General features: G+C 40.9%; 1 long non-coding RNA gene across 1 annotated transcript in view; it reads left to right on the forward strand.

Annotated features, from left to right (window-relative positions):
• LOC130457365 (uncharacterized) overlaps positions 1-22,341 on the forward strand; it is a 42,883-nt gene continuing 20,542 nt past the window's right edge. Inside the window, exon 1 of the long non-coding RNA XR_008916533.1 lies at positions 1-22,341. This exon is cut by the window's right edge and continues 16,845 nt beyond it. This is a non-coding gene — a long non-coding RNA (uncharacterized LOC130457365).

A 22,341-nucleotide genomic window follows, 5' to 3' on the forward strand; every position in this document is an offset into this window, starting at 1 on the left:
AAGAGTATGGAAGGTGAAATTTAATTCTTACCGCTTAGAATTTTGGACTTGGAAGGAAGCTAAGCGATCTCTTCCTTCAGCTTCCTGGAAGAGGCTTGGAAGCACCTTTCCACCAGGTTCATTACCCCTACTCTTCACCCAGTCCCAGGAGAGGGTGGAGGAGGAGGTGGAGTGGAGTGTTGGGAGCTGTGTCGGAACCTGCCTGAGGGCAGTGGCATCCCTGTTATTATTATTTTTTTAATTAATGTAAGTGCTTCTAATTGTTATTATTTCGCTTCTCCCCCAAGGGGACTGGAGACCTACGGTAGGAAAGCCGGGGACTAAGGCAGAAAAGAGGAAGGATGGAATTGATGAAAGAGAAAGGAGAATGGGCCAGGGGAAAAGGTACCAGCTGCAGGGCTGGAGAACCCAATAGAAGTAGGTGGCTTCCCGTAACCCTACAAACAATAAGCAGATAGATCCTTGCGACCAGTGAAGGAATTCTGTTTGACTTCCAGCTTCCATTCTCAATTAGCTTACCTTACCTTCTTTTTGTAGCCTTTGGGAGACACATTTCTCTGCCGCAACTGTAGCGTGCTCTTTAAGCTTAACTACTTTAGGTGTGACTTTAGGTAAATCGATTACTCTCTCTGATCCTCTGTTTCTTCCTCCGTAAAATGAGAAGTCAGCTGTCCGGAGCAGCCAGGTGGCTCAATGGATGGAGCCAGTCCTGGAGTCTGGAAGACCTGAATTCGAATTCAGTCTCCTATGCTTACTAGCTGTGTGACCCTGATTGCTTTAGTTTCCTCCTCTGTAAAATAAGCTGAAGAAAGAAATGGCGAATTTCACAAGCATCTTTGCTAATTAAATCTCGAATAGGGTCATGAAGAGTGGGACAATAGTAAACTTCAACAGTGTTGTCTCTTTTAAATACTGGATATATAACCTCCAAAGTCCTCATCTGCTATAAATACTAGGATCATCTTGACCCTAAAAAGCTCTTGGGTAGGAGAAAGCCAGGAAGGGAAGAGAGAAGACTTGAATTACAGGGTGCTAACAATGGGGGAAACATTCCCCTCCTTCAGATCCCATTCCCTGCTAGATGCCAGGAAAGTTTTGACAGTTAGAACGAAGGGTAATCATGCTGGATAGCTTCATAGGGCATAAAACCTGGAGGACTTGACACTTTCCTTCTTACAAGTACACCTATTTTTGTCGGAAAAAAGTCTTCTTTATAGGAGAGAGGATAAAGTAGCAGGAATCTAAGATCCTGGACACCACTCAGTAACCTGGCTTCCAGGAGGATATTGGCCAGCTAAATAATAGGGTTGGGGGTCAATGGCAGAAGGATGCTCTAATGTCTTGGGTGGAGGTGCTTGTTCCTGGTGTCTGTAGTGTATATGTATGCATTTATGTATGTTAGTATCTTTGCCTTTTGCTGCAAGAGGAAATGTCATGGTCCCAAATACTTCTTTCTGTCTTTTTAGCCCTGAATTAGGGGGTCAACTTTGTAATATTTCACCCACCTTCTAAATGCCTCACCTATATACCACAGTGGAAGGTCTTTTTTTAATATAGCCTTTTATCCTCATTTCTGTGATTTAAAAGAGACATTTCCCATTTTCTCTGAGCTTATTCACCTTTCTGGGAGGACAGAGCTCAGATGCATGTTTGTGAGAAACTTCAGAAGCTGGTGTGAACAGTTCAGCCCAGCAGGAGTGGGAGGGAATGTAGGGATGGCACAAATTTTATTTTTTTCAAGAATGCATCTTCAATGCCTTGTCCAGCTCCTGTCTCAGTTGTAGGGTGGGGTGAAGGGGGAAGCAATGTGGAGAGGGAAAGTTTTGTTTTTGTTTTGTGGTTTTGTTTTTGTTGCAATGAGATCAAAGGTAGAAGGAGTATTTTTTTTTTAACAACCAGTGTTTTATTGAGTCTCACTATATGCCAGACACTGTTTATAAGTTTGGCCAGCTTTTTACTTGGCATTTTTAGTAGTTATGAGGACTGCCATTGTTGTGTCTCCTTATCCTCCCTATCATTTCATTTGTGTGTGTATGTGTGTATGTGTGTGTATGTTTAAACCCTTACCTTCTCTCTTAGAAGTGATACTAAGAATCCGGTCTAAGGCAGAAGAGCAGTAAGGACTTGGCAATTGGGGTTAAGTGATTTGTCCATTGCCACACAGCTATCGGGTGTTGGAGGCTAGATTTGAACCCAGGTCTTCCTGACTCCAAGCCTGGCTCTTTATCTACTAAGCCACCTACCTGCCCTATAAGTAGTTTTAAGATTTACAAAGAACCTTACAAGCACTAACTCATTTGATTCTCACAATAACCCTATAAAATGGATTCTACTAAGAGATGGGAAAACTGAGGCTAAGGGAAGGTTGTTATTTGCTCAGGGCCACACAGCCAGGAAATATTTGAGGCAGGATTTGAACACCTCTATGTGCCTCTTCCTTAATCTTCTATTTTTTTTTCAATTTTTCCACCTCTCCCACCTTTAGTCTCTTCCCATCTCTTCCTTTAGTATATTTTCCTACTTGACCTTTCTTTTTTTATTTTATTTTTTTCCTACCTGACTTTTCAGTAGCTTCCAATCCCTTTTGCTCTGTCTCCTCTCCCAAGTGTTGTGCCTTGGCTCCAGTTTCCTGACCAGAACCCCTCTGTTCAATTATTATATTCTACCCTGAGCTTTACCATCTAACTTGACCCGCACATTTTCCCAGAACTGTCATCATTAACTTTACTGAGAAGAGAAGGTCAAGATGGCTTCTTTACTCCCATTGCCTTGAGAGAAGGCAGAAGATTGAAGTGAGACAGGATGTTATCAATGGTCAACCAGCAGTGTGTCAACATGGAATCTAGGAATCCAAAACTTGTGGCCTAGTGGGATCTTATGAACCTCAAATTTCAGGACTAGCTTATAGGTTGGAGACCCCAAAGCTTGTCCTTGTTCCCTGTTCCCATGGGAATCTACCCTAAAGGAAATCCCAGGCCAGCAGTTTCAGGCTGAGTAGGGGACCCTCAGGGGAATGCCAATCCACTTGAGGTGGGAGCTAAGCTGGAGTTGAGTGACTCTTTGGCACAGTAGATAGTGCATTAGTCTGGCAAGCTGTAGATCTCCAGTTGGATCCTCAAGTTGAATCCTTGGAAGGAGGGTGTGATATACTGGGAAAGGCTTCTGGAGACAGCCTGAAACTGCTAGCTTGGGATTCCCTTTATGATAGATTCCCTTGGGAACAGGGAACAAGAACAAACTTTAGGATCTCCAAATATGAACAAAATTAGGTTCAAGGCCAGAGAGGACCTCACAGGGAGAGTAGGCAAGAGTATCTTGATGTGTCTGTGCGATTTGAAGCACCTGGGGTAAGAATTCAATAATAATTTTTTATATGTCTCTGCTAGAAGAGATGAAATACTTAAAAAAAATTAAATCCTTACCTTCTTACTTAGAATCAAGACTGTGTATTGATTCCAAGGCTAGGCAATGGAGGTTAAGTGACTTGTCCAGGGTCACACAGGTAGGAAGTATCTGAGGCCAGCTTTGACCCCAGGACCAATGAAATACATTTTTGCATTTAAGTATAAGACTGGTGTTCAAATTCTATCACTTAGTTGCTTTGTGACTGTAACGCTTTGAATCTCAATGTCTTCATGTTTAAATAAAGATAATATTTCTGTCTCATAGAATTGTTATGAGGAACAAATGAGATATTAACCCTTACTAGCAGAAAGTTTTTTTTCTCTCTTCAAATTTATCTCCAGTTTTTTTCTATCCTAACAACTCCACTACAGAGATTTCAAAAAGTTACAGCATCTACCTAGTAACCCAGAAGCCATTTTTGGGGGGACCTTCTCCTGTCCTCTTGACATGAGATAGCTTCTTATGTTAGTCCCTAAAGACAGAACTTGACTGAAAAGATTCTTGTACTAAATTCAGAAACCACTTATTATTCAGTCGTTTTCAGTCATTTCTGACTCTTTCTAACCCTATTTGGGGTTTTCTTGACCAAGATAGTAGTTTGCCATCTCCTTCTTCATCTCATTTTACAGTTGAGGAACTGAGGAAAACAGTGACTTGCCCAAAGTCACACAGCTAGTAAGTATCTGAGACTGGATTTGAACTCACGAAGATGAGTCTTCCCAATCCCAAGCCCATTATTCCATCCAATGTGACACCTTGATGCACCTCAGAGAGGCCTAGGGTACCTATATTACTGAGTGGCTTCATCCATGCCTGCCATTTCTCATATGCTGTCCCTTTAGACCTCTGTAGCCAGTTTTTCAAACATAGCTTTCTCCCTTCTTGGGGATCTTTAATGTTAATCAGATTTTGCCTGTGATATAAGCAATAGGTCCATGGGTACAATTGTCCTTTGTGTAAAGAGATAACCCGTTTCCCTTGGTTGTTGTCCTTATTTGACTCACAGTCCACCTTCCCTACATTTATACTGATACTCCATTCACTGTCTAGAGAGCCTGGTGCAATTGGGTGAATTTTCTTTTACTCAAAAAAGCCCCAGCTGTAGAATGTAAGTGTTCGACAGATGATTTCTAAGTTTCCCCAGCTCTGACAGTCTGTCTGTGGCCTAACACTCTGTTATAAAGACCTTCCCAGCTCTGGCATGCTACATTCTGTGATTCACCATTGTTTCCCTGGACTTCAGGACCCTCTGACGGATTTTTTTTTTGACCCAGATGCTTGTGCCCGCCCACCTTGGGGCCCCTACACAGCATAGATCCTGGGGGCCAGAGGGAATCTAAGAAGACAATGGGTTACTTGTCCACTCAGAAGAAGGAGGAGAAGGAGGGAATTTACTGATTGATTGGAGGGGGAGGAGGACCAGCTGGAATGAGTACAGATTTCTGTCTAAGGAGCAAAGGTCCAAGTCTGATCTGGACAATAAACAGAACTTGGTCATAAGGAGGACGTGGGCCTCAGGTTCTGGAGCTGGACATTACTTGCAGGATGAATATTTGGGAATCATGAGACTAAAAGATTTGGCAAGAAAATTGATGACCCAGAGACAGCAGTGCTACAGGTGTGGGGCAGAGTGTCTGCCTGTCTTATAACATTCCACAGGACAGAAGGACCTAGAATTGGAAGGAGCTTGGGGATCATTTAGGTCATTTCTCATTTGATGAATGAAGAAACTGAGTATTAAGTAGCAGAACAATGTTTGGAATTTAGGACCTCTAATTCCAAACTGAGTGTTCTTTCCACAATTATAGTTAGGGATTCAAGAAGAACCAATTTAAACCAGTATATGACTTTTTACCTAACCCCTTTAATGTCAGACTCATCTTCCTGAGTCCAAATCAGACACTTACTACCTGTGTGATTCTGGGCATGACACTTAATTCAGTAATCTGGACAAGTCACCTAAGCCTGTTTGCCTCAGTTCCTCATCTGTCAAATGAGCTGGAGAAGGAGATGGCAACCTATTCTACCATCTTTGCCTAGAAAACCCCAAATGAGGTCACAAAGAGTCAGAAGCAATTGAACAACAATAGAAAGAACCCTGGATGGAGAGACAGAAAACACTTCTATGTGACCCCAGGCAAACCACTTAACCTTTCTGGCACTCAGTTCCTTATCCAAAAAATGAAGAGGTTGGGCAAGAGAACCTCTGAGGTTTCTTCCAGCATCTTATCTCCCATTGCTCTTCTTAAGGTACCTACAGTATAGCCAAACTGGACGATAGTTCATCACCCAAGCACCTAACAATCCCTTCTACCACTCTGCCTTTATTATACAGTTCCAATTTCAGGAATGCCTTCCCCAATTCTACCTATTGACATTCTTCCTATTCTTTAAGTCCCAGCTCAAATACTGACTCCTCCATAAAGTCTTTTTTCTTTTAAACCCTTACCTTCTCTTTTAACATCCATAGAAGTATCAATTCCATGGCAGAAGGACTAGGCAATTGGGATTAAGTAACTTGCCCAGTGTCATATCTAGGAAGTGTCTGAGGTCAGATTTGAACCCAAGACATCCTGTTTTTTAGGCCTGACTGTCTATTCATTGAAACACCTAGCTGCCCCCAGAAAGTTTTCCCTATGGCTCTTAGCATACAATGGTCTTTCCTTCATCTGATTTCACAGTATTTTATACCCTTTCCTGATGATCATTTCTAGTTTACAGGACTAGAACTCAACCAGACAATGTTTATTAAAGATAGATTCAAGAGTAACTAGGTGGCTTGACCCTGAGCAAGTTGCCCATTGCCTGGCCCTTATCACTCTTTTGCCTTTGAACCAATGCTTGAAGGTAAGGGTTTAAAAAATAAGATATGTTCAATACAGGTCCTACTACCAAACTACTTTATAATCAGGACTCTAGATAGATTATGATGCTTGTTATACCACAGCATGCTGTCTCTATCCTCTCCAATGCTCAGCTGTTCCCTATAAAGTTTAATTTCTCTACCAGGAAGCACAATAGTTGGATCCACTATAAGCAACCACACACACACTCACACATAGATAGATTCATACCAAAGCCTCAACCGAGGTCTTATTGGTTGGTCTTTCCCTTAAAATGTTTATTGATTTTCTGACCCACTACTCAGGTCTTCCTGATTCCAAATACAGAACTCTATTCATCCTACCACCCTCTACCTCTGGTGTAACCATAATGGGTGCTCAGACCTCCTTGTGGAGATTAGCCACCCTACTGGGGGTCTGTAACACAGAAAAGGAAAGCCATTTGCCCCAGATCAGAAAATAATCATGTATGAAACTCTTGCCCTAATGTGCAGTGCCCTGCAAGGCAGTTGTAATACTGTTTTTCAAGAATGACCTCGGGGGCAGCTGGGTGGTTCAGTGGATTGAGAGCTAGGCCTAGACATGGGAAATCTTGGGTTCAAATATGGCCCTAGACACTTCCTAGCTACTATGTGACCCTGGGTAAGTCACTTAACCCTCATTGCCTAACCCATACCACTCTTCTATCTTAGAACCAGTACACAGTATTGATTATAAGATGGAAAGTAAGGGTTTTAAAAAAAAGACCTCTAAATTGTTATCTTTGTTACTGCTGGTAGTAGTAACGTTGCTGGAAGAGGTGGTGTGTGTTGGAAGGGGGATAGAGAAAAAGAGAGAGAGAGAGATGAACAAGGAGAAGGAGAAAGGGGGGAAGAAGAGGAAGGCTCCTAAATTCTTTCTGACAATTCTAACCCTCAGGTAGGCATGTAGCATTGTCATTATTATCTCCTCCAATGAGTCTGGTTTTGTGCACATGCTCCAGATGTGAGGCTTGAGTTACACTTAATAAAAAATCCTTACCAGCTCCTTTTGCTTTTGGTGACAAATCAGTTCAGTTCCACAATCGGTCATGGAGCATGTTGTGTGTACAAAGCTCTGTGGTCAAGTTACAGAATTTACAGAGAAGAATAAATTTTAATCCCACTTCCCATTACCACTTGAAACACCCTTGAGATTATTTCTGGGATGGCTTCCCATCATGAGTTCGCCTCTGTGTAGCTAAGAGATCTCTGTAATATTGGTTATAAGACATTTACCATTGGTGCAGGACAGGGAGGCAACTGGTTAATCTGAATAATAAAAATCTTTTCATGTTACATCCCACAAAAATTACCCATTGGGGACTCAGAATGGGAAGTGGCATACCCACCATTAGAAAGACTACCACTGATGCCAGGGAGGCCTCCTTCCTGAGTTGAGCCAGATCTTAGTGCAAAGATGAAGTCTAAGACTATCTCCCTCTCTCCCTCTCTCTGTCTCTACCTCTGTTTCTCTCTCCCTTCCTCTTCTTGCAAACATCCACACCACCATCACCACTGCATCCTGTGAAAGCCTCCATTGTTGCTACATCAGATGCACCTAGATAGTATAGTGAACAGAGTGCTGTACTTGGAATCAGGAAGACCTGAGTAGTTGGTTAAAAAATCAAGAAAATGGGTAGCTCAGTGGATTGAGAGTCAGGCCTAGAGACAAGAGGTCCTAGGTTCAAATCTGGCCTCAGACACTTCCCAGCTGTGTGACCCTGGGCAAGTCACTTGACTCCCATTGCCTAGCCTTTACCACTCCAAGGCAGAAGCCTTGGAGCTAATACACAGTATTGACTCCAAGACAGAAGGTAAGGGTTTAAAAAAAATTTTTTTTTAAATCAAGAAAACTTTTTTCTCACTCACTCTGTGCAGGGCACTGGGCTAAGTACTAGGGCTACAAATATGAAAAAAACACAGTCCCTGCCCTCAAGGATCTTACAATTTAATGGCAAAAGACCCTGAAAAGTTAGGTGAAAAGGAGATAAAAGAGAATGTGTATGATGAAAAAGCCAGAGAAGTCTCAAAGTAGTGAAGCCAGGTGAAAAATGAGATGTTCTGAGCTGTGCTCCCTCCTACAATAGAGATTTTGGAGTTCATTTATCAGTGGAAAAAAGGCCGATGATGAATCTCAAGGCCAATGGGATCTGATGAGGTTTTCCCAATAATAAGTTCTCTGGGGCTGTGGTCAAGAAGTCAGAGCTGCTTCCAAAGTACTGGAGTTGGGTAAGAAATGAATACAAATCTTGCCTCAGACACTAACTGGCTATGAGACTTGTTTGAGCCACTGAACCCTCTATGCCTCAGTTTCCCAGAAACAACATGGATTAGAGCATAATACAGGAGATAACTCTCCTGGGAGCCAAGAAGACCTGGGTTCAAATCCTGTTTCTGACACTTCACCCCATTTGCCTCAGTTCCCTCATATGGGCAAGTCATTTCACCTCATTTGCCTCTGTTTCTTCATCTGTCAAATGAGCTGGAGAAGAAAATGTCAAACCACTTCAGTATCTTTGCCAGAAATCCCCAAATGGGATCAGATGTAACTGAAGAGTCAGACATAACTGAAAAAAATAAAGGATATTAATAAAATTAATTTAAAAGGTGGCATGTTCTGAGAAGTTATTATACAAAATTATACTTGAAAACTTTAAGAATCTATAATTTTACCTATGTGTGCAGTCCTTCAGGCTGTAAAGACTGCAATCTTTCCATACCTAAGTAGATAATTTAATCAGCTGCATCTGCAGAATCAACTTTAGAATTGTGGTGGTAGACACTTCTAAGACTCTCTTGGACAGCAAAGAGATCAAATCAGTCCCTACTTAAAGAAATTAATTTAGACTATTTATTGGAAAGTCAAACACTGAACTTTGGCCATATAATGGAAAGACAGGACTCATGGGGAAAGATATTGAAGTTAGGAAAGATTGAACACAAAAGGAAATGACATCAGAGGATAGGATGGATAGATAGTGTAATGAAAACAATGAATATGAACCTGGACTGACTTAAGGAGCTAATGGAGAATAGAAGGGCCTGGCAAGGTATGGTCCACAGAGTCACAAAGAGTTGGACATGACTGAGCAACTGAGCACCAAAAAGCTGCTGAAAAAAAGTGTCCCAGACATGTTCCTCTCTGCTTTTATCCTCAGATAAACAGTCTTCATCAAGTCTGCAGCACAAATTAGTTGAAAGATTGCTGGTTTTGAAGTCCAAAGACCCAAGTTTGAATTCCCCCTCTGCTACCCACTAGTTGTATGACTATGGGCAGGTCACAAAATAGGGATAAAAATATTTGTACTATGAAGCAAGATACAAAATCTGAGTGTCTCTTCAGACTCTCTAAGTTATCTGTAAGTTACAGATGAAGAGATGAGTTACCAGTCTACATCTATGGAGACAGAATTCCACACTGAGAATTTCATTCAATAATAATATATCTTTCTTCAATAATATATTTCTTCATTGATTTCCTTTATGAAACTTCTTGAACATAGGACATCATTGGAAATAATGCTGTGCCTAAACACTTTGTGATGTCATTTTTTTAAATAGCAAAATTTGTTATTTTACTTAAAATTTGGTCTATGTCCCCAAATTTGAATTTGGTTGGATTTGTTTGTTTGTTTTAATGGGGATGACTATTACCTTTCAAGGATCTGGAGATAAGCTTGTGAGGCTGTACTTTTAAGTCTGAAGTCAATAAACCCCTGCCAGTGTGTTTTCCATTAGTAACCAGTCAATAGATACTTCCTTTTACTAAATAATTGTTCTCTTCCCTTGGCCTCAGAGATACTACACTCTCCTAGTTCTCCTCATTCTCTCATGTTTCTGTCAACTCCTTGTCTGTCTCCTTTCTGGGTTCTGGCCATTTTATATTAATGTTCCCCAAGAATTAGGACCATAAATTTAGAACTGGAAAGAGATCTTTAAGGCCACTTAATTCAATTTCCTCATTTTTCAGATGAGGGTACAAGCTGTTATTGTTGTTGTTGGTGGTGGTTTGAAGGATTTCATTTTAAAAAAGGACCAATGATATCATGGAGTCTTGACTTGTAAGTGAATTGGATTTAAGTGAGACAGAGTTGCACAAAGTCTTTGGCATCACTCTCTCTTATTCAGAGTCATTGGAGTCTAATGGAAAAACAAAAGTAAGGAAAACTAGTGATGATCCCAGATGCAGTGAATGACCCTGGCATCTTCTATGTCTAACCAAGCTCTAAGCTCTCTACGGTGCTTATTTTAGCTGGCTGCCTTTATGATCATTGGAACAAATTATTTTCATCTGCCCCCCCCTTTTTTTTTTTTTGCTGAGGAAAGACTTTCAATGCTTGGGGAAGAGATTTCCCAAAAGTACTGTTGGGTTTGAGGTCTGTTGGTTACTTTCAACCTGGTTTAGCTATCTACCAAGACAGTTTTACTGGAGTCTGGCCACTGTGCAAGCTTCAACTTCTTGGAGCCACAGGTGAGAGTTAGGTGGAAGGTAGACACCAAAGGTAGATGAACAGCTCTGAAAAGAGTTCAGCAAATTCTCACACCAGAGTTACTAGTCTTCCCTAAACACCCCATATATCCCAGGGGTCAAGCTAAGAGAATAGGAAAACAGAAAAAGAACAAGTACTTTCATCTAGGGAAACGGGATATTCTCATGGAAGAGGTATAAAATCTGAAATGAGCTTTGAAGAGAAGGAATTCATTTGGCAGATATGAAGAGAGTACTCTCCAGATATAATGGGAGCTAATCAAGTGATCTTCTAATTTATTATGATTCTACCACAGTCAACTTGATGAGATTACAGGACATGAACTTTTGTTGGAAGTGAGTGGGTGGGGGCAGATTTCTGGTAGGACTAGACATACGTCTTTGCCTGTTGCTGAGAGATGAATTCCTCTGATTGGTTCCCAGTGACCGGGTTGCCTCCAGGATGATTTATGACTAAGAAAAGCCAAGGGATATATGTACTCTGCTTTGAAGAAAGGCTTTCTCAGTGGCCTGCAAGGGCTATGAAAAACTCTTGACTCCTTTTTTCTTTTCAAATACTTTATCTACCTGTAGAAAAGAATGGTAGTCTCCTTCTATTAAGTTCAGCAAGGTAGAATTTCTTCCTCTTTTTTTTATTTCTCCCTACCACTGATGGAAACATAAAACAGCAACATTTTTGTTCCTCTGTTTTTGTAGAGGACCAGTGACATGGAATGATGTCTTGATTTGGAGTAAATTGGATATAAGTGAGGCAGAGTCGCACAAAGTTGTCAGCCTCACTTTCTCTTCTAAAGTCATTGAAGTCCAGTGGCAAGACAAAAGTCAGAAAGACTGGTGATGGCTCAGGATGCAGTGGATGACCTTGGCCTTTTCCATGTCTGACCAATCTCTAAGTGTTCCACAGTGCTTGTTTCAGGTACCTTCATGGCTGTTGGAACAAATTGTTCTCATCTGTCCATTTTGCTAGAGGGAAGTTTTCACATACTTGGGTAGACCTCATTCTTACAACTTACCAATGGGTTTGAGGTTTTTTTTTTTTTGAGGGTTTGAGGGTTATTTTCCACCTGATCTTAGTCTACCTGCTGAGACAGTTTTACTGTGATGTAGCCACTTCTCATGCTATAGCTTTTTAGTACCACAGGTGGGGTGGATTTGTGATTTTATGATGGCCACCAGAATCATAAATGGAAACACACAGAAGCACATAGTAAGTGACCTGTGCTTATTCAAGAGGTGCTCATGATCTTAAAATACTTGGCAGCCTTTAGCCTTTCTCTTTCCTTTTCTAAGCACAGGTTAGACTAGCAGTTCTGAGAATGATTATTGCCACATAGGGAGTTACCTTTTAGATAGTGATAAATGATTAACTAGTTCTTGGGGAAAAGATATATGTAAGACACTCTATTAAGTTTAATCTGCATTATTAATATTTTTCCATCACTTTCTTAAGTCTAGGCAATCAACAAAACAATAAATCAGGCCCAGCATTCTGAGGCATAAATGCTCACATTGATAATTTAACAAGAGGAAACTCTAGGGGAGTTCTAGCACAGCCCTCTTTTAGGTGATCTTGAGTTCTGTGTATTTTCAAGAGATCTTATGGTTTCTGAGTTTCAGAGATGGGCATTGACTCCCACAAGTGAGAAGTTTTCCTTAATAGCATGATTCTTAGAGAAGAAGAAAGTCACTAATAATAGGATTCTGCAACTGGAGGGCTTAAACCATATCATAGGACACTCAGACCTGACCAACCCTGGTGCAGTATTGAAGTGAAAGGGAAATATTTATTCAGTAATCTCCCTAAGGGTCTTTCCCTTCCATGGAGGCTAATGTAAGGATTGGGTAAAGGGAATAAGGAAGGGTTGTAATAGGAAATGGAGGAGATGAAAGGACAGAAAGAATAAGGAGGGCTAGTGAAGTAGAGGAGAAAATCACTGGACTGAAATGATCTTTGTAATTTTCCCTTTCCCTTACACTTCAACCCTAGAGAGAGGTACTCCTGAGCTGATGTTAAGGCAAGGATGAACAGGATCAGTGTCTCAATGAGTAGGCTTCTGAGGAATAATGGAGTTTACTTCTCTCAAGGTTTGACTGGTACTTGAGCCCCCAGAAGTCCCACTGTCCTTTCTGGCTCTTTGTTGTTAGCCAAGGCTAAATGGCCAGCCTAGCCAACACCCTCTCTTTCTTTGTCCTTCTATGATTTGAATCTGACTGTGAGTTTTTTCAATACAAGATTGTTTATTAATTCAAGTGACAAAAAAAGGGGGGGGTAGGTCTGTGGGAATAGGAGACCTACGGGTTATCTTTGTCCTTCTTCAGCTGAGCCAAATGGCTCAGCTTCAGCTTCTCTCTCTCCTTCCTCTCTAATCACTGTCACTGTCCTATTCTAATCAAATGTCAAGTGTCCTCCTTGGGAAGATCAAGGGATAGGAAGGGTCTTTGGGGGGACCCTGTGAAGTTCAAAGGATCAGCACCCCTTCAGCAGCAGTTGTTGTTCTTTTCTTATTTTAGTTGATGATCTAAAGATATTAGGAATCTTCTCTCTTCAGGGCAAGGTAAATGGAGGCAAGACTCTGGCACCAAAGGGTAGGATCTCGAGCTTGGGTCCTAGCTCCCGACTCTCCAGAGTTCACATGGCAAAAGATCTCTTTTTCAGCTTTTTCTCCCACTAGCTTCTTCTCCTGCTCCAACTGCCGCTCCCCTTCCTGGCAACATTCTAAACAATGGTTCTTCAGTCTGGGTTTTCTTTTCCACACTAATGAGATGTCATTTGAATGTTTTATTTCTTATTTGTTTGAATAAACCCATGAGTCCTTTGTGTCTTTTATATTTTCTGTGGTAGAAGAAATGAAAGCTTTCCAAACTTAATATTCTAATTTTGTTGTTGAATACCCTTGTGGAAAGGACTCTGCTACCTATATTGGGGAAAACCTAGACAGGAGCCATGGCTTAGCTTAGTTTTGGAGATTTCCCTAGAGTTTCATTCTAAGTATGGATAGAGTGAAAGAGAGACTTTGATCTTTGTGATTAGGCCCTCAGCTTCCATGTCTGTGTAGGCTCCAAGTCCTTAGGAAGTCCTAAACTTATTAAATGACTAAAGGTTCAATTTGGCTAGAATGTAGAGTGCCTGAAAGGAAGTAATATGAAATAAAACATGCAACCTCATTAAACAGGGCCTTAGAACCATCAAAAGAAAATTCAGAATTTGATGATGAACATAGGATTATAGATTTTTGAGTTAGAAGGTACCTTTTATGTCTACCTCAAACCTTTCATTTTACAGGGGAGGCCAGATAGGGGAAGTAATTTGTTCAAGGTGACATAGTAGGTGAAAAAGCTGAGCTTTGAATCCAGGTTCCTGAGCCTCAGTGGACCCGTTTTCCAACTATACCATGATTGTAAGCAGATGAGAGGGAATTAGTGGAGAGAGAGTGAATATGCAAGAGATCTCCAGTAGATAAATGATCAAAGGATATAAATAATTTTCAAAAGAAGAAGTACAAACTATCAAAAACTATATGAAATAACATTTTAAGTCATAACAACTTGGAGTCCCTACCTTAGATTTGTCACATTGGCAAAGATGAGGAAAAAAATAGCCAATGATGGAGGGGCTATGGTAAGGTGGGCTCATGGTGAAGCTTTGAATAAAAACAATTTGGAATTAATTGAGAAAAGTTACTTTAAAAGTTTAAGAACATCAACAAGCCAACCATTTAGTATATACCACACACAGGTCAAAAATAAAAAGGACCCAAGTGAATCAAAATATTCAAGAAAACACTTTTTTGTGATAGCAAAACCAACTAGAAATAAAGCAGGTGCCCATTGTTATGGAAGTGGCTGAACAAATTGTGACATAAATTAATAGAAAACGATTGAGCAATAAGAAAGATTTTAGAGAAACATGAAAGGACTAGTATAAACTAGAATGGAATAGCAAACGAAGAAATGGTATACAATGATGAAAGTAGTGCAAATAGAAACAATTAAAAATAGTTGCATTCAGATGAAATACAATGACCAATATTTTTTTCAATATTGGTTCAATTTCTCCCAGGGAGAAATGATAAAACAGTGAAGTAGATAGAGTACTAAACCTAGAGTCAGGAAGACCTGACCTCAGACACTTACCAGCTGTGCCCCCTGGGCAAATTCACCTAAACGCTATCTGCCTCCATTTCTTCAACTATAAAATAGGGACAATATTAGCACCTACTTCACAGGGTTGTTGTGAGGCTCAAATGAGATATTTGTAAAGTGTTTAGCATAATGCCTGGCATAAAGTGGTACTTAATAAATGCCTATTCCTTGCTCTCCTTTAGGTAGAAAGTTAGAGGAGGGTTGGGGAGGGTATAAGTTCAGAATATTGTATCTAATGCTAGATATGACCATTGTGTAGGTTAGTTTTAGTTGTTGTTTTAACAAAGAAAGTTTCTATTGGGAGGGATGAGTATAGAGAAGTATCTGCAGAATAAAATAAATAAAAAGTGTTAATAAAATATCTTGAAAGGATGCAAGAGAGAAGAGATGGTTTCCAGGACAGGTAGAAGAATCAGGCTGCTTTCTAGGCTCAGTGTAGGACTGGATACAGAACAATAAATAATTGTACATTTCCTGTGTAATGGGGAATGACACATGGGCAGAGTGCCTCTGAGAGTGTTACCCTACTTGAAGGTGATTTGGGATCTTGCTTCCAGGAGAGGAGAGACTTTAGAGTTCATGTAGATATTTTGTAATTGGTTCCAGTCTGCTAATCAATCACTTGCTTAGGAGAAGCTTCTTGAATTGGCTGCCTAGTCAGAGTTAGTGATGCTTCCAAAGGGGCTTTGGTTAGCCTCAGCCCTATTCTGTTCAGCCACTTGATCTTGGGGAAGCCATGGTTCCTTCAATCATCAAAGTGAGGGCTGTGCTATAAAGAAGGAGAATTTGAATCTGTGAACCCATTGAAGAGAGGCCTTGGTTCTTTTACTTAAGGTTACATTTTAGGAGAAAGGAGATTGATTTCCCAGGTTCCAGTGTCCCAGCGTCCAGGTTTTGCAGCCAGCTCAGCTTTAATGCCCCCAAGAAACAAAGAGTGACCTTTGGGGCCATTGAGAAGAGAGGCAGCATTTGGATGTGAACTTGGTGGAACCAATTCTGTGTAGAGAGAGAGCAAAGTCTGAGGCTATTTTTCCCGGAGATGGAAATAGGACAGTTCAGAGTTTTATCCCAAGGTGTTGGTGGGAAATGTTTGTATCTTTGCCATTGCTCTATGTTCAAAGTAAATACCCCTTTGCAAAAGCTAATTGATGTGGTTAAATGAAACTAGGGTGTAACAATGAGGGTGGGGACTGTGAATTTCAAAACTACTCAACCCTGTTCAAACCATTCTTTAGAGGATGGGATTTGGCTATTTCCTGATCAATAACAATAGAGATACTTGGAATGACAGAATCAGGTCTTGGAAACTACAATCTCCACCCTACTCAAGGTAACAGGATTTAGGAAGGGCTGCAGCAAAGCTCAAGATTTAATTATTTGAGAATATGACCTTCAACAGACATGTGCAAAGGGGACAGACCTCTGGGCGATCCTGGGTTAAGCTAGAGCCACCATTGGCCAGGGGAGACACAGGAAGTGGGGTAGAGGAGAGCTGAGGAGGCTGGGATTTCCTGTGTGGAGGGTGAGTGAGGTAGTTGGAGCCTGGTGCTTGAGGTGGAGGCCCAAGACTGTTTATCCATTTTGGTCATGTGAGTGATAGGGACTGATCTCTTTTCTTTGCCTCAGCTATCCAAGGCCTTGGGCCTTTGGCCCAGCCTAAGCAGAGTGGGTATTTAAGCCCTATTCCCTTATCTCCCCTTTCTCTCTGTCTCTCTGTCTCACTGTCTCTCTGTCTCTCTCTGTCTCTCTCTGTCTCTGTCTCTCTCTCTCTGTCTCTGTCTGTCTGTCTGTCTGTCTGTCTCTCTCTGTCTCTCTTTCTGTCTCTCTCTCTCATACCTTTCTTCCTCCTGTTAGTAATTAAAAACTCCATAAAAGGTTGACTGCTGACTTGACTTTTCACTTAGGAATTACATAGCTGAATTCCTTGGCGACCTTAAATTAATATATATCAGTCTTTTAATGTGATTTCCATATCACAGGACACAGATGATTAGGGCTCAAAGAACATTAGAGAAGATACCCCTTGCCCAAATCTCTCAGAGTCCCCCCAGGAACCTTAAGGGGCAGATGTAGCAGGCCTCCTGTGAATCTGGAAACCTTTGACTATTACTGTAATTGAGTATCAAACGACCTATCAAAAAGTATTTTCCTAACTTCCCACTTATGGATCACATTGGCTCTGCCTCTGTCTTTAAAAAAAAAAAAGTAATTTTTTTTCCAATCACATGTTGAAATAGTTAAAATTTTTTTTATTTTCATGCAAAACTCACTTAAGAGCACATTTATGCATAACCAAAACCCCAAAATAAAACCATAAATACACTGATGGGAAAGATGACTCCGAGTCAAAACAATTTTTTAACATTCACTTTTTTTTAAATTTTGAGATGGGGCAGCTGGGTAGCTCAGTGGAATGAGTCAGCCCTAAAGACGGGAGGCCCTAGATTCAAATTTGACCTCAAACACTTCTTAGCTGTGTGACTCTGGGCAAGTCACTTGACCCCTATTGCTAAAACATAGTCCTGATTCCAAGACAGAAGATAAGAATTTTAAAACATTTTTTTTTGAGTTCCAAATTCTCTTGGTTCCTCCTTTCCTTCCACCCTCCCTGAGATGGCAAGCAATTTGATATTGAATATGCATGTGCAATTATGAGAAACATACTGTCTCTGGGAAAAGTCCTGTAGTCTATTTTCAATTCTGCCTCTACATTTATTAGCTATAACTGCTGACAAATAATTTAACTTTCATTATCCTCAGTTTCTTCATCCACAAAATAGTAATATGATATTGTCTGCCATTTCTATAGTGCTTTAAGTTTTGCAAAGCTCTTTTTTTTCCTTTGATTTGGCATTAGGAGGTAGATGAAATTACTTCCATTTGACAGAGATGAAAACTGAGACTGAAAGAGGTTAAATGAACTGAGCACACTCACACAACTAGTAAGTGACTCAGCAGGGATTTGAACTTAGATCTTCCTGATTCTAAGTCTAGCACTCTCCCCATGATGCCTCTCAAGAATATATGATGCGGGGGATCAGATAAGCGGCCCAGTAAATAGAGCTCTAGGTCTGGAGAAAGAAGGTCTTGGGTTCAAATGTGAACTCAGATACTTCCTAGCTATGTGATCCTGGGCAAGTCACTTAACCCTGTCAACTTTGAAAACCACAGAACCACTAAAGTAATCAGAAAGAACAAGTCTTAAAAAAAGAAAGGAAGAACAAGTCTTTAATCAGGGTAAGAGCCAGTACTCAAGATTTGGCCACCACAGTCAAGTGTTTAATACCACACAGGGGCAAAGCTCTGTGACTTTGGGAACTCTGGGAAAACACACTGCCAAATATGATTTTCCACAGAATAATAGAACTTGGGTGCCTTATATACTTTTTGGGGAAAAAAGGACAAGGAAATATAATTGATTAGCTTAACAATGGCCACAAGGAAATGAGGAGTCCAGGGCTGGATTATCAGGCTGATGTTTTACAATGGATACAAAAATGTGATTCCATCCAGGGGCTGCATGAGCTACCTGGAAAGTGGTCTCTGGCACAATGGGAGAAACTTCTAAGACAAAAAGTACTTAAGATTTGATTATATACTAATTTAACCTAAACTAGAATCATTAAGTACTTTAAGGTTTATTGTTCAGTCTGAGACCAGATCAATCTGGGACTTCCCTTAAGGAAAGTTCCCAAAGGGGCAAACTTGGGGGTTCTAAAAATCACATTTGGCAACCCCAAACTGCCTAGCCTTTACCACTCTTCTGTCTTAGGATTGTTACTAAGACAGAAAGTAAGGATTTAAAAAATATATGTGTATATATGTATATGTATATATATGTATATATATAATTCCCAAACATATTAATATATATGATGTGAATTGGGATAGAACAGAGTCTAAAGGACCAGACTTTTGACCTTGTGTGGAGTGAGAAATTAGTGTGCTATTCTCAAGTTTGTAATAGTTATTAATATCTCCAAAAGCTTAGTAAAAGCTGTTCCCCAGCCCCCATCCTTACAAAGACTTTACAGCTTTTAAGTTAAGTGGAATTTGCCTTAAGCAGGAGTCCCAGGCTGATGGTTTTGGATCCTGAAAGTAACCCAAAGATCAAATCATTGATTGATTGATTGATGCATTCATTTAATTTAGAGTATTTTTCCATGGTTACATGATTCATATTCTTTCCCTCCCCTCTTCCCTTCCCTCTCCCATAGCTAAATGAGCAATTCAACTGGATTTTACATGTATCATTGATCAAAACCTATTTCCATGTTATTAATATTTGCAGTAGAGTTCAATGAACAAATCTCAAGTACCAACCTTGAGTACCCTTTTGTGTAGAAGTCACTTCCATTATGCTCCCATTATATCAAGCCCAGTGGCTGGAATGATACTCATATTAGCCCCTCCCAGATAACCCAGTCCTAAACTCTTCTCTTTGTATCTGTCTCCAACTTCCTTATCATTTCTTTAAAATGTTAAAGTGGTTGAGTGGTTGAGTGACCCCCATTTCTCTCTCTCTCTCTCTCTCTCTCTCTCTCTCTCTCTCTCTCTCTCTCTCTCTCTCTCTCTCAATAAAGCATTATATTTTAAGTGATGGATTTCCCTAGTCATATTTTTAGTAGTGGTTAAAGAGGATATACTTCAATATTTTCAAGGTCCCCTCAATTTCTGCTTCACACAGCCTGAAATGTAAATGAACAGGGAATGTTTTGGAGAGGGAAGGGCAAATTTTGTTTTGGGGGAAAAAAGCAGAGAAAGTAGTTATTGGAATTTAATATTGTTTGGGGAATAGGAAGACCTTTTGGGATCCTCTGGACTGCCTGGATAAAGAAAAAATTCACTTTGGCAGAAAAATAAATTATTTTGTGAGAATCAGGTCAAATTAAAATGTCCTTAACTGAGCCCATCCACCCCAGGAGAGGAGAGCTTTTTCGTTCTGAATTTTGGATGAAAAGTTTTACTCCAAATAATGGCCTTTCTCTGGGCTCTAAGATTTTCTCTGGATAACCTGGCATCCCTCTGCAGACATTTGGAAGGAGGCAATCTTGCTTTGTTAGAGGCTTAGGGAGGAGGTGGAGTAGGGAGTTACTAAATCTCTCTCCAGGGGTTAAAGTCTCACTCTAAAGATGGGTTTGAGCCCCCCTCCCCCTCTGGCCAGGCATATTATCTCTGTTCTTTCATCCCTATCCCATGGGGCTTAAACATTTACCCCCCAGCTTTGCTTCACGGTCTCTGAGCAATGTTTTCTTCATCTCCTGGACTTTGGCCATGACGGACACCAAGCTCCACTTAGTGACTTAAGGGGAAAGAATGACTTTCTTAACCTTCAGAGAATTTGGCCCTAATCCAGTCCTATCCTCTAGCTTCCTAACCTCTTTACAATAAAATGCTATATATCTGGCCCCAACTCTAATCCCCTCCTAGGCCATTGATTTCTCTGTGGCTCTACTTCCTTCTTTATCAAAAAGAGTGCAATATGATCCTTGAGAATGTAAGTTGGAAGCCAGGAAAACTAGGATTTTGTTTGTTGTTATAGTTAACTCTCCATTATTTGTTTTTCGGATTATTGATGAGAGCAATATGAATCTAATTATCTGATTGGTCAAACCATGCACCCCCCCCCCAAAAAAAAAAAAACCCCAACCAAAAACCAAAATGGGAAACAAGTCTAAAGATTCATCTCAAAAACCTATACCAAATTAGTTCTAAGGCAGAAGAGTGGTGAGGGCTAGGTAATTGGGGTTAAGTAACTCATTCAGGGTCACATAGTTAAAAAGTACTGAGGTCAGATTTGAACGCACCACTTTCCATCTCTGGGCCTGATTCTCAAACCATTGAGCTCTCTAGCTTCCCCCAAATCTATTGATTTTATCTCTTGATTGGGCAATGGCTGATCAATTTATGGACTATGGAAATAATATAAATGTAAAGGGCCCACCCAGAAAGAACTTGGCCAAGATGGACAAGGTTATAGGAGGAAGGCTTTATTCTGGCATTGAATTGGCTTCCTTAGAAAGATGTAAACATCTCCACTGAGGCCATCTTTGATTTGAGTTATAGAATTGGCTCCTCAGGGAGGGCTTATGGAGTCTTCTGGCCTAGGGTACTACATGTCCCATTGAGGCTTCATTAAGGATGGCTGATTCACTAAGAGCTAAAATTGTTCTGGAGCAAATTTAATTGAAGGAATAACAGAGGTGACTCAGAAGATGGGTCCAATGCTGAGATATAGGAATTGGGTTTGTACAGTCATGATGCTGGGAGGGAGTAGCTTGTTCCCCAGAATATCTTCCCCCTCCATAAGATTTCTGGAGGGAGGTCTTTGAAGTAAGGTGAAAGGACTGGAGAGGTTAATTTCCAAAAGGAAGAAGAATTTTCCCTCCTTAAATGTTAGGACAACAAGAAAAAGCCATTCCCCTTCTAAATCTGGATCTGGGTTCAATGATATCATATTGTAAATGACTAATTAATTCATGATCAATTGAAGAGTATCTGAGTTGTACATATTTGGGTTCCATCTTTTAAAAGAGGAACCAGACAGAGAAAACTATAGGTGAAAAATAGAGATAGGGAAGGGTTTATACATAGGGGCACTGGGAGGCGGAGTCAAGATGGCAGCATAGAGGCAGCAAAAGTTCAGACCTCTGAAAACCCTTCTTTACCAATTACAAACTACATGCTCCTAGGGGACTGAAAATCAAACCTAACAACAAGAGAGAGCCAAGGAATCCTCCTGCTGGACTCAATTCAAAAGGCACGCCCCCCAAAAGCCAGAATTCGAGAACACTCGGCTTTAAGGGTAAGGAAGAAGGAAGATCCCGGTACTCCTCCCCACCTAGAGTGCTAAGCCTCCAGTGGCAGCGGGAACCTCTGGACGGCAGAGGTGCTGGTCTGGAGGGAGTATCTTGCAGGAAAAACTGTGCCAGGCTCAGAGAGTTGAACACAGGTTGTGGGGAAGGAACTGGAGAGGGAGCCCAGAACTGGCAGCCTGGTAACAGCAGTGGAGACCCTCCATATTTCTCCCACATTCTGGGAGGTTTTGGCTTCAGGGCACATCCAGCCCAAGCCAGCTGAACTTAATCCCATCAAAAGTCTTCAGAGGTGAGGGAAGCTCAAGCTCTGACACCCCTCCCCCACAGACTGCTGGACTTTAATCCAATCAAAGCCTCCAGAGGACAGGGAAGCTCAAGCTCCAACACCCCTCCCCTACAGACTGCTGGACTTTAATCCAATCAAAGCCTCCAGAGGACAGAGAAGCTCAAGCTCCAACACCCCTCCCCCACAGACTGCACTGAGAGATCTCCTGACAAAGCTCCAAGAGGGGAGACTGAAAGAAAACCCCAAAGCCAAAAAAAAATGAGAGGAGCAAGAGCATAGACAACTGCAGGGAGTAAAGAAGGGGTAAATATGAGCAAACAACAGAAAAAGAAAAAGG

Source organism: Monodelphis domestica, chromosome 2, assembly GCF_027887165.1.
Source record: "Monodelphis domestica isolate mMonDom1 chromosome 2, mMonDom1.pri, whole genome shotgun sequence".
NCBI lineage: Eukaryota > Metazoa > Chordata > Mammalia > Didelphimorphia > Didelphidae > Monodelphis > Monodelphis domestica.